This window comes from Scyliorhinus torazame, chromosome 1 (assembly GCF_047496885.1).
Source record: "Scyliorhinus torazame isolate Kashiwa2021f chromosome 1, sScyTor2.1, whole genome shotgun sequence".
Taxonomy (NCBI): Eukaryota; Metazoa; Chordata; class Chondrichthyes; order Carcharhiniformes; family Scyliorhinidae; genus Scyliorhinus; species Scyliorhinus torazame.
The window spans coordinates 49,336,622-49,347,019 of record NC_092707.1 but is presented as its reverse complement, the minus strand read 5'-3'; positions in this window follow the sequence as shown (position 1 = coordinate 49,347,019).

Sequence of the window (10,398 nt, the reverse complement as noted above, 5' to 3'; positions counted from 1 at the left end):
GTCAACCATTTGGTCCATCTCCCATTGGAAGACCGAGACCCCGTTGGTGACGCCGAAGGGAACCCTAAGAAAGTGGTAATGGCGGCCGTCTGCCTCGAAGGCAGTGTATGGGCGGTCCGCCTTGCGGATGGGGAGCTGATGGTAGGCAGATTTCAGGTCTACTGTCGAGAAGTCCCGGTACTGTGCAATCTGATTGACCATATCAGATATGCGTGGGAGGGGGTACGCATGCAGTACTGTCGAGCTGCGTGTACCGATTGATGGTCTGACTGTAGTCAACGACCATCCTGTTTTTCTCCCGTTTTGACCACTACCACCACTTGGGCTCTCCAGGGGCTGTTGCTGGCCTCGATGATGCCTTCCCGAAGCAGCCGCTGGACTTCAGACCTGATGAAGGTCCTGTCTGGGCGCTGTACCATCTGCTCCTGGTGGCGACGGGTTTGCAATCCGGGGTTAGGTCTGCAAAAAGGGAAGGTGGGTCGACCTTAAGGATCGCGAGGCTGCACTCAGGGGTGGTAGGGGCCCGCCGAATTTCAGGGTTAGGCTCTGGAGGTTGCACTAGAATCCAGGCCGAGTAGCAAGGCAGCGCAGAGGTTGGGGAGGACGTAGAGGCCGAAGCTGCTGAACTCCACACCCTGTACAGCGAGAGTGGCGATGCAGTATCCGCGGATCGCCATGGAGTGAGACCCGGAGGCCAGGGAGATTCTCTGGTTAGCGGGGTGTACCGCGAGGGAGCAGCGCCTTACCGTATCGGGGTGAATGAAGCTCTCAGTGCTCCCGGAGTCCAGCAGGCAGGAGATCTTGTGCCCGTTGACCTTCACTTTAGTTGAAGCAGTCGCGAGGTTGTGTGGTCAAGACTGGTCAATCATGACCGAGGCGAGACGCGGCTGGTTGTTGGTGGTTGCAGGCGATGAGCGGCGGGATGAGGTGCCCAATGGTCATGGGTCCTGAGTCAAGTAACATGGCGACGCCCACGGGACGCACGTGTCGTGGGGAAAGCAAGATGGCGGCGCCCGTTGGTCCTGGGAGGAACAAGATGGCGGCACCTACGGGCTGTACGTGTTGTGAGTAAAGCAAGATAGCGGTATCCACTGGCCGCACGTGGTCCTAGGAGGGGAAGATGGTGGCACCCACTGGCTGCACATGGTGGGTGCCGGGACAATAGCGGCGATTGAGCGGGCCTGGCACGCTGCAGCGAAATGTCCCTTCTTGCCACAGGCCTTGCAGAGGGCGCTCCGCGCCGGGCAATGCTGTTGGGGGTGTTTTGACTGCCCACAGAAGTAGCATTTGGGCCCCCCCGGGGTTGGTTGGCTGCCACGCGGCACAGGCGTGGAATTGGCGGAGGGCGGTCGCTGATGGGGTCTACGATGGGGCGGCCGTCTGCAGAGCCCACGATGCACGTGGGGGGGGGGGGGGGGGGCGTGGTCGGGGGCATAGGCCTGAATGTTGCGTGATGCGACCAGAAGTGCAAGCGCAAGCTTTTTGGTCGCCGGGCGGTCAAGCGTGGCCCCCTCTAAGAGGCGCTGGCAGATGTAGTCAGACCCTATGCCCATAACAAATGCGTCTCTCATTAGCAAATTCGAGTGTTCTGTGGGCGAAACGGCCTGACAGTCACAGTCTCTAACTAGGGGGAGCAGGGCGCGCCATAAATCTTCCACCGACTCACCGGGAAGTTGACGCCGCGTGGAGCGGAGGTGCCTGGCATAGAGTGTGTTAATCCGCTGGCGTAGTTTTCCTTCAGTAGCGCCATGGCCACTGCGTAGGTCGGCGCATCCTGGACAAGTGGAAAGACGTTGGAGCTCAGCCGCGTGTAAAGGATCTGGAGCTTCTGTGCTTCTGGAATTTTGTCTGGCGCAGACCCGATGTACGCTTAAAAACAGGCTAGCCAATGTTCAAAGTCCTTTTCGGCGTTGTCTGCTTGCGGATGCAGCTGCAGGCGATCCGGCTTGATGCGGAGGTCCATCTTCTGAAAAACTCAGTGCAATAAATTGATGCACGATCAATTACACAAAGACGAGAGTAGGATGTAATTGAGGCTTTATTACACTGAGATGTGTGGCCTCCTACAGCCGCTGACGAAATGGCTGCTGTACTGGGAGCACACATATTTGTACTCTGCCTACTGGGCGGAGCCAGCAGGCAGGGATCTACCCTGTACCTGTAGTACAGGGGCCTTACTGTAAAGCACCTATATCAACACCCTATCTATACAATATATACATCAGTGGTGACTACCACAAGGTGCCTTTTGCACAAGTTAAGGCGGGGTGTGTTGGGAGAGGGATGGGGAATGTTGGAGGAGGCCTTCGAGCAGGAGTTGCCAATGCTTGTGAATGGGAGTACAGTGGAGGGAAGGGCGTGTGGGGAGGCTGTGACGGTTGGTCAGCGAGGGAGGGGTGGGAGGAATGCGACATGGCAGGTATGGAGGATGAGTGTGGTCATGGGCAGGGACCATCTTGGATGGGCCCGGTTTAGAGTGAGAATGGCAAGGCAGAGCCTAAAGGATGGTGGCCACTGGTGGGGGTGGAGGCGTAAGTCTCTGGTGGGAATTGTGATATGGAATGTCTGCAGGGTGAATGGGCCGGTCAAGAGGTCCCAGGTGTTTGCACACCTTAAGAGCTTGATTTTCTTGCAGGAGGCGCATCTCCGGGTGAAAGATCAGACAAGGCTGAGGAAGGGATGGGTGGGACAAGTGTTTAACTTGGGGTTTGATTCGAGGTCAAGGAGGGTGGCCATTTCATTGAGCAAGAAAATGGGGTTTACGGGGGCAAAGGAGGTGTGGGACCCGGGGGATAGAGAAGAGGAGGTATGTGATAGTGCGTGAGGTGTTAGAGAGAATGCTGGCGGTGTTGGTAAATCTGCTTGTGCCTAATTGCGTCGATGTTAGTTTTGTAAAGAGGTTACTGGGAGCAATTCCGGACCTGGACTCTCACCAGTTGATCATGGGGGTGGGGGGATTTTAATTGTGTAATGAAGCCATGATTGGATAGGCTGAGTCCTAAGACGATGGGAAGGTCAAGAATGACGAAAGAGCTGGAAGGGTTCATGGAAAGGATGGGGATGGTGGATCCGTGGAGGTTCGGGAACTTGGGAGGAGGGGAGCATTCCTTCTTCTCACATGTGTATAGGGTGTATTCCAGGATCGATTTTGTTCGTGGTGAGCCGGGCGGTGCTGTTGGGGGCGGTAGGAGCGGAATATGCAGGAATTGTGATCTCAGACCATGCGCTGTACTGGTGAGATGTGAGGCTTTGTTTGGGACAGGTGTAGAAATCGGGGTGGAGGTTGAATTCGGGACTTTTGTCTGATAAGGAATTTTGTGGGAAGATGAGGCTTGCGAATAAGAACTATGTGGAGCTCAACCAGAATGGTGAGATGTCGGTAGCTATGTTTTGGGAGGCCTTGAAGGTGATGGTTTGAGGGGAAATGATTTCATTCAAGGGCCATAGGGATAGGATGAAGAGGGAGGAGCACCTGGGGTTATTGGACAAGGTAGTTGTGGGGGACAGGAGATACTTGGCGGCCCCCACGGAGGAGCTGTTGCAGAGAGGAAGTTGTTACAGGGGCAGTTTGACCGGTTGACTATGGGTAAAGCAGTGGGGCAGCTGCGGAGGGCAATGGGGGTGCAGTCGGAGTATGGAGATAAGGTGAGTCGTATGTTGACCCACCAGGTGCAAGATCAGGCAGCATCCAGGCAAATTTTGCAGGGGAGGGTGGAGATGGGAGAGGTGGTGTCAGAGCTGGAGAGGATAAATGAGGTTTTTACGGCTTTCGACGAATGGTTGTATCGGGCTGAGCTATGGGGGAGGCGGAGCATATGGGGCAGTTTTGACAAAGAGTCATTGGACTCAAAACTTTAGCTCTTTCTCTCCCGACAGATGCTGCTAGATCTGCTGAGATTTTCCAGCATTTCCTTTTTGGTTTCAGATTCCAGCATCTGCAGTAATTTGCTTTTAGTTATTGGGGCAGTTTCTGGATGGGTTGGAGTTCTTGGAGGGGAAGAGGCAGGCATTACAAGAGCCGTTGGGGTGAAGGGAGGTGATGAATTTGTAGGATGCAGTCGGGTAGGGACCAGGGCCGGACTACTTTCCGGCGGAGTTTCGCAAGCAGTTTGTGACAGAGCTGGCACCGGAATTTAGTAAGGTGGTGGAAAAGGAGAGTTGCTGGCTACGTTAGCACAGATGTCCATTTTGTTAATTCCGATAAAGAAGAAGGACCCACTGGAGTGTGGGTCCTACAGACCCATTTCATTGCTAAATATGGATGTAAAAGTCTTGGCGAAGGTGTTGGCGTGTAGGTTGAAGGGGTGCGTCCCGGAGGTGGTTTCTGAGACCACGGGTTTTGTGAAAGGGGGGCAACTTTCTAGTAACATTAGGAGGTTGCTGAATGTAATTATGACCCCGTCAGGGGGCTGGGAGACATAGGTGATTGTGGCCATGGATGGGAGAAGGCATTTGACCAGGTAGAGTTAGGCCATAAGACAAAGCAGAATTAGGCCATTTGGCCCATCAAGTCTGCTCCGCCATTCAATCGTGGCTGATATTTTTCTCATCCCCATTCTCCTGCATTCCCCCCATGAACCCTGATCCCCTTATTAATCAAGAACCTATCACTATCTAAAAAAATTTAGAGTACCCAATTCTTTTTTTTCCAATTAAGGGGAAATTTAGCATGGCGAATCCACCTACCCTGCACATCTTTGGGTTGTGTGGGTGAGACCCATGCAGACACGGGGAGAATGTGCAAACTCCACAAGGGCAGTGACCCGGGTCCTCAGTGTCTTGAGGCAGCAGTGCTAACTACCGCTACCCATCTCGGTCTTAAAGACACTCAGTGATTTGGCCTCCACAGCCTTCTGCGGCAATGAGTTCCAGATTCACTACTCTGGCTGAAGAAATTCCTCATCTCAGTTTTAAAGAGTCGTCCCTTCAGTCTGAGGCTGTGGCCTCGGGTTCTCGTTTTTTTCCTACTAGTGGAAACATCCTCTCCATGTCCACTCTATCTAGGCCTCTCAGTATCCTGTAAGTTTCAATAAGATCCCCCCCTTATCCTTCTGAACTCCAAGTACAGACCCAGACTCCTCAAATGACAAGCTCTTCATTTCAGGGATTATTCTTGTGAACCTCCTCTGGACCCTTTCCAAGGCCAGCACATCCTTTCCTTCCTCAGATACAAGGTCCAAAATGCTCAGAGTACTTCAAATGGGGTCTGACCAGCGCCTTATACAGCCGCAGATGTTAATCCCTGCTCTTATATTCTAGTCTTCTCGACATGAATGCTAACATTGCATTTGCCTTCCTAACTGCCAACTGAACCTGCATGTTAACCTTAGGAGTCCTAATTCAACATTCTCTTAAGTCCGTTTGTGCTTCTGATTTCCGAAGCAGTTTCCCATTTAGAAAATAGTCTGTGCCTCCAGTCTTCCAACCAAAGTGCATAATCTCACACTTTTCCACATTGTATCCCATCTGCCACTTCTTTGCCCGCTCTCCTAGCCTGTCCAAGTCCTGCTGCAGCTCCCCGCTTCCTCAGTACTACTGCATATCTTTGTATCATCTGCAAACTTAGCAACAGTGCCCTCAGTTCCTTCTTCCAGATCGTTAATGTATATTGTAAAAAGTTGTGGTCCTAACACCGACCCGAGGCACATCACTAGTCACTGGCTGCCATCCTGAAAAAGACCCCTTTTTATCCCCATTCTCTGCCTTCTGCCAGTCAGCCAATCCTCTATTCATGCCAGAATCTTATCCGTAACACCATGGGTAAGAGTCTCCTATACGGCTCCTTGTGAAAGGCCTTCTGGAAACCTAAATAGATCACGTCCACTGGTTCTCCTTTATCTAACTTCCTTCTTACCTCCTCAAAGAACTCTTAACAGATTTGTCATGCATGACCTGCCCTTGGCGAAGCCCTGCTGACTCAGTCCTATTTTATCATGCACTTCCAAGTTGAAGTTCCAGTTTGATGTTCGGGAAGGTTTGGGTTTAGATTGAAATTTGTGGCATGGGTTTGATTGTTTTAAAAAAATTATCTAGAATTTACAGTGCAGAAGGAGGCCATTCGGCCCATCGAGTCTGCACCAGCCCTTACAAAGAGCACTCTACACAAGCCCACGTATCTACCCTATCCCCGTAACCCCCACTTAAACCTTTTTTGGACACTAAGGGCAATTTTGCATGGCCAATCCACCTAACTTGCACATCTTTGGACTGTGGGAGGAAACCAGAGAAAACCCACAGACATGGGGAGAACGCGCAGACTCTGCACAATGACCCAGTCGGGAATCGAACCTGGGACCCTGGAGCTGTGAAGCAATTGTACTAACCACTATGCTACCGTGCTGCCCTTGTATGCCCCCCTCATGGCTAGTGTTCAACCAATGAGACGGGTTTCGGGTATTTGGGGTTGAATAGTGCGACAAGGCGGTGTGCCCACAGTCAACATTATTATTTGCGTTGCCGATCGAGCCCTTGTCAAGTGCCCTTCAGGCGTTGGCTGAGTAGCGAGGGATTGTGAGGGTGGTTAGGGAGCACTGGATACCACTGTACGTGGATGACCTGTTGATGTTTGTATCAGACCCATTGGAAAGTATGGGCAGAATTATGGGATTGTTGGAGAGATTCGGAACTTTTCTGGCTATAAGTTGAACGTAGTGAAGAGTGGGGTGTTCCCGGTGAGTGGGGGGGGGGGGGGGGGGGGGTGGTACCATTTAAGGTGGCAAGGGTGTGGTTTAGGTATCTGGGGATTCAGATAACACGAGTGAGCCACAATGCAAAGTGGAACTGGATAGGGCTAGTGAAAGAGGTTAAGGTGGGATACGTTGCACTTGGCATTGGCTGGGAGGGTGCAGGTGCAATAAACGAACGTGCTGCCAATGTTCCGGTTTGTTTTTCAGTCCCTCACGATTTTTCTCCCCAATGCCTTTTTCCAGACGGTGGAGGTATTGATCTCGGAATTTGTGTGGGCAGGGAAGGTACCGAGGGTGAAGACGGCCTCTGTTAGAGGCAACTGGTGTTGACTGGAGGGGGGGGGGTTGATGGGATATAGATGGGTTGTATCGGCGGTGGATGGAGGAGGGGTTGGAGCGGGTCAGGGATATGTTCTCGGAGGGGGAATTTGCTGGATTGGATGAGCTGTGGAGAGGTTTGAGTTGCATAGGGTGAGAGTTTAGGTACTGGCAGGGGCGGAACTTTGCGCGAAAGGTGAGGCGATGTTCCAACTACCGGAGTACACACTGCTGGAGAAATTGCTGCTCTCAGATGAGGTGGGGGAGGGCAGGATCGGGACATATATGGATGGCTGGAGAGCAGGGCAAGGGGCTGGTGGAAAAGATTAAGCGGAAATGGGGGGGGGGGGTAGTGTGGGAAGAAGCTAGGATGGGGGCTCTGGTGTGAAGCGATGCAGTGAGTGAGCTCAACGTCCTCCTGTGCTAGAATGAGCATGATTCAGTTTAAAGTGGTGCACAGAGTACACTCATATGAGGGAGTTCTTCCCGGGGTTAAAGGATTGATGTGATAAGTGAGAACGGGGGCCTGCGAATCATGTTCACGTTTGGGGTTGCGAGAAGTTGGAGAGCTTCTGGGAGGCAGCATTTGGGACCTTATCGAGGATAATGAGGGCCGAGGATAAGCCGAACCCCAAGTGGCAATCTTTGGGGTTTTGGAGGTACCGGAGCTGTTGGAGGGAAAGGGGGCCGATGTTGTGGCCTTTGCCTCTGATTACCCGGCGATGGATCCTTTTGAATTGGAGGTCAGATACACCACTGTGGGTTGCTGCTTGGCTGGGAGACCTGAATGAGTTTCTCCGGTTGGAAAATATTAAGTTAGCCTTAAGGAAATCAGAAGAGGAGTACAGTGGAGGCTGTTCATGGTGATATTTGAGGAGCTGTTCATCGCAGAGTGTGTGTGTGGGGGGGGGGGGGGGGGGGGGGGAAAGGGATTAAAAGGGGGAAAATGTAAACGGTTAACTCTGTTTTGTTCACATTCTCGATATGTCTGCATGGGTTTCACCCCCACAACCCAACGATGTTCAGGTTAGGTGGATTGGCCACGCTAAATTGCCCCTTAATTGGAATAAAATAATTGGGTACTCTAAATTTAAAAAAAAAAAAATTTTGTTGGAATGTGGTTTTGCTGTTGTTTACGTTTGGATTAAAATATCCTTATAAAAAAAAAAGTGCAGGTGAGTTGAGCCATACTTGATAAAATGACATTGAGATGAACATCGTATAGGAAAAATCCTTAAATGCACTAAATCAATTATGTTGGTTATGATCTGATCATTCGAGCATTTAGTAACTGTACACTGGTGTCGTCACTGTAAAATTCCATTACTGCAGTACAAGCCTAATAGTCAACTGTACTTTTACTGGTGTAAGAATGAAAGATTTCTTCTGACAATCATTAAAATGCATGGCAAATAATATTAAATCAAATATTAAAATACAAGAGTACATACGGCAACAGATATTCTTGCAAGTGTAGATGAGAAATATAGTTGTAACAATGAAAATGTTTCCATCAGTTGCCAAATTAATGTACAATTTCCAACACTGGTTAAACTTTGTTCCCTCATTCGAGATGGTAGAGGAACTGTGAGAATGCTTTGCCATAAATGTTTATTGTGCAGAGACTGTTAAAAGTAAATTGAATAGGTCGTTGAAAAGGAAGAATAAAAAGATGCAAAATAAATGGGAAGAGATATCTGGTTGAACAGTTAGCACTAGCACAGGTTCAGTGGGCTAAATGGCCTGCGTCTTTAATTTGATGTTTCTATGGCATACTCATCAAGAAATTGGAGATGAATGGGAGGAAGCAAAATGCATGAACTACACGGAGTTGTTAGTTCATAGTACTTAAGGAAAGGGACAGTATATATGAAGTAAATTGGACTTTTCATGCATAATTCCAAAACTTTCTACTCTTATAATATCCTAGTTTTCACTAGGCTGAGCTGAAATTTACCAGTCTGATTTGAGGCTCGATGGACCTCAAAGTAAAGCCATAGGATGGTAAGTTTCAAAAATCTAAATCCTCCCTGATCCAGGAAAGAAAAAGACAAATAGAAAGAAGGATGCAGTCCAACCTTGTGTATTTTATTTATTTATTGCATGGTAACAAAAATGATGACCAGGAAACAGTGGATATCTGTTATAAAGAATTTATCAATCAACTTATATTTAAATATCACCTTTCTCACCTTCAGGTCCTTTGCAGTCACTGTGATAAGCAATCGCAGCAAATTCCATAAACTGCAATAAATAGCTGGTGAATCTATTGTCAATATCATTGTCTACCAGGACTCTTCTGCTCTTCGTGGAATCTTTTCTCAATTCGATGTCTCATCTACATGATAGCGCTATTTATTTATTTTAAATTTAGTGTACCCAATCAATTTTTTCCAATTAAGGGGCAATTTAGCGTGGCCAATCCACCTAGCCTGCACATCTTTAGGTTGTGGGGGCGAAACCCACGCAAACACGGGGAAAATGTGCAAACTCCACAGTGACCCAGAGCCGGGATCAAACCTGGGACCTCGGCGCCGTGAGGCAACATGGATAACCCACTGCGCCACCGTGCTACCTTATGATAGTGCTACTGACCTTCAGCACTTGCATTTGGGTACAACCTGTGGCATTAAAAAACTGCCCATAGTGCTATGGGCATCATCAGGCAAAAATTAACAGCAACCCAATGAAGCGGATACCAAAAAGGCAACCAAGTAATTTGTCAAAGTGGTGGTCTTTAATGGTTGATTTAAGGGGTAAAAGGGAGGTGGAACAGTTGAGGAAGGGAATTCCAGAGCTTGCACCCTAGCCAGCTGAGGAGTCACCGTGCTGCAAAAATGGTGGCTAAAGTCAGCAGAATGAAAAATTTGGGGTTGGCGAGATTTGCAAGACCTAGAAGGTTACAGCGATAGGGAGGGGCAAAGCCATGAGGAAACTTAAACACAAGGATGAGAATTTTAATTAGGAGCCAGTAGGGAACTGAGGGCCAATGTAGGTTAGCAAGGACAGTTGTGATGGGCACGTAGTAAAAAAAATGGAATTGGAGGAACAGAAAGGGCACCAAAATAGAAGTTGACCAGTAAACAAAGTGAGGCTAAATTTCTGCTCAGGGGTTTGAATCCTTCATCAGGGCCAGGAGTACCAAGTTAAATTGACAATTGGTAAAGGGTGCTTTAATAGAAAGCAGATGTTACTTATTAATGTTTTAAAATCCATACCCTTAAAATGCAAAATACAACCCAATTACCGTTATAATTTAGATTGTTAAAGAATTCAAGCAACTTGCATAATATAGCTTTTTCATTCTGAAAGTTGCTGCAGTGTAGTGCAATTTTGTTTGTGACCCTGGTGATTTATTGTGCAGCATCAAAGACTGAAATTTGACTGGAATTGT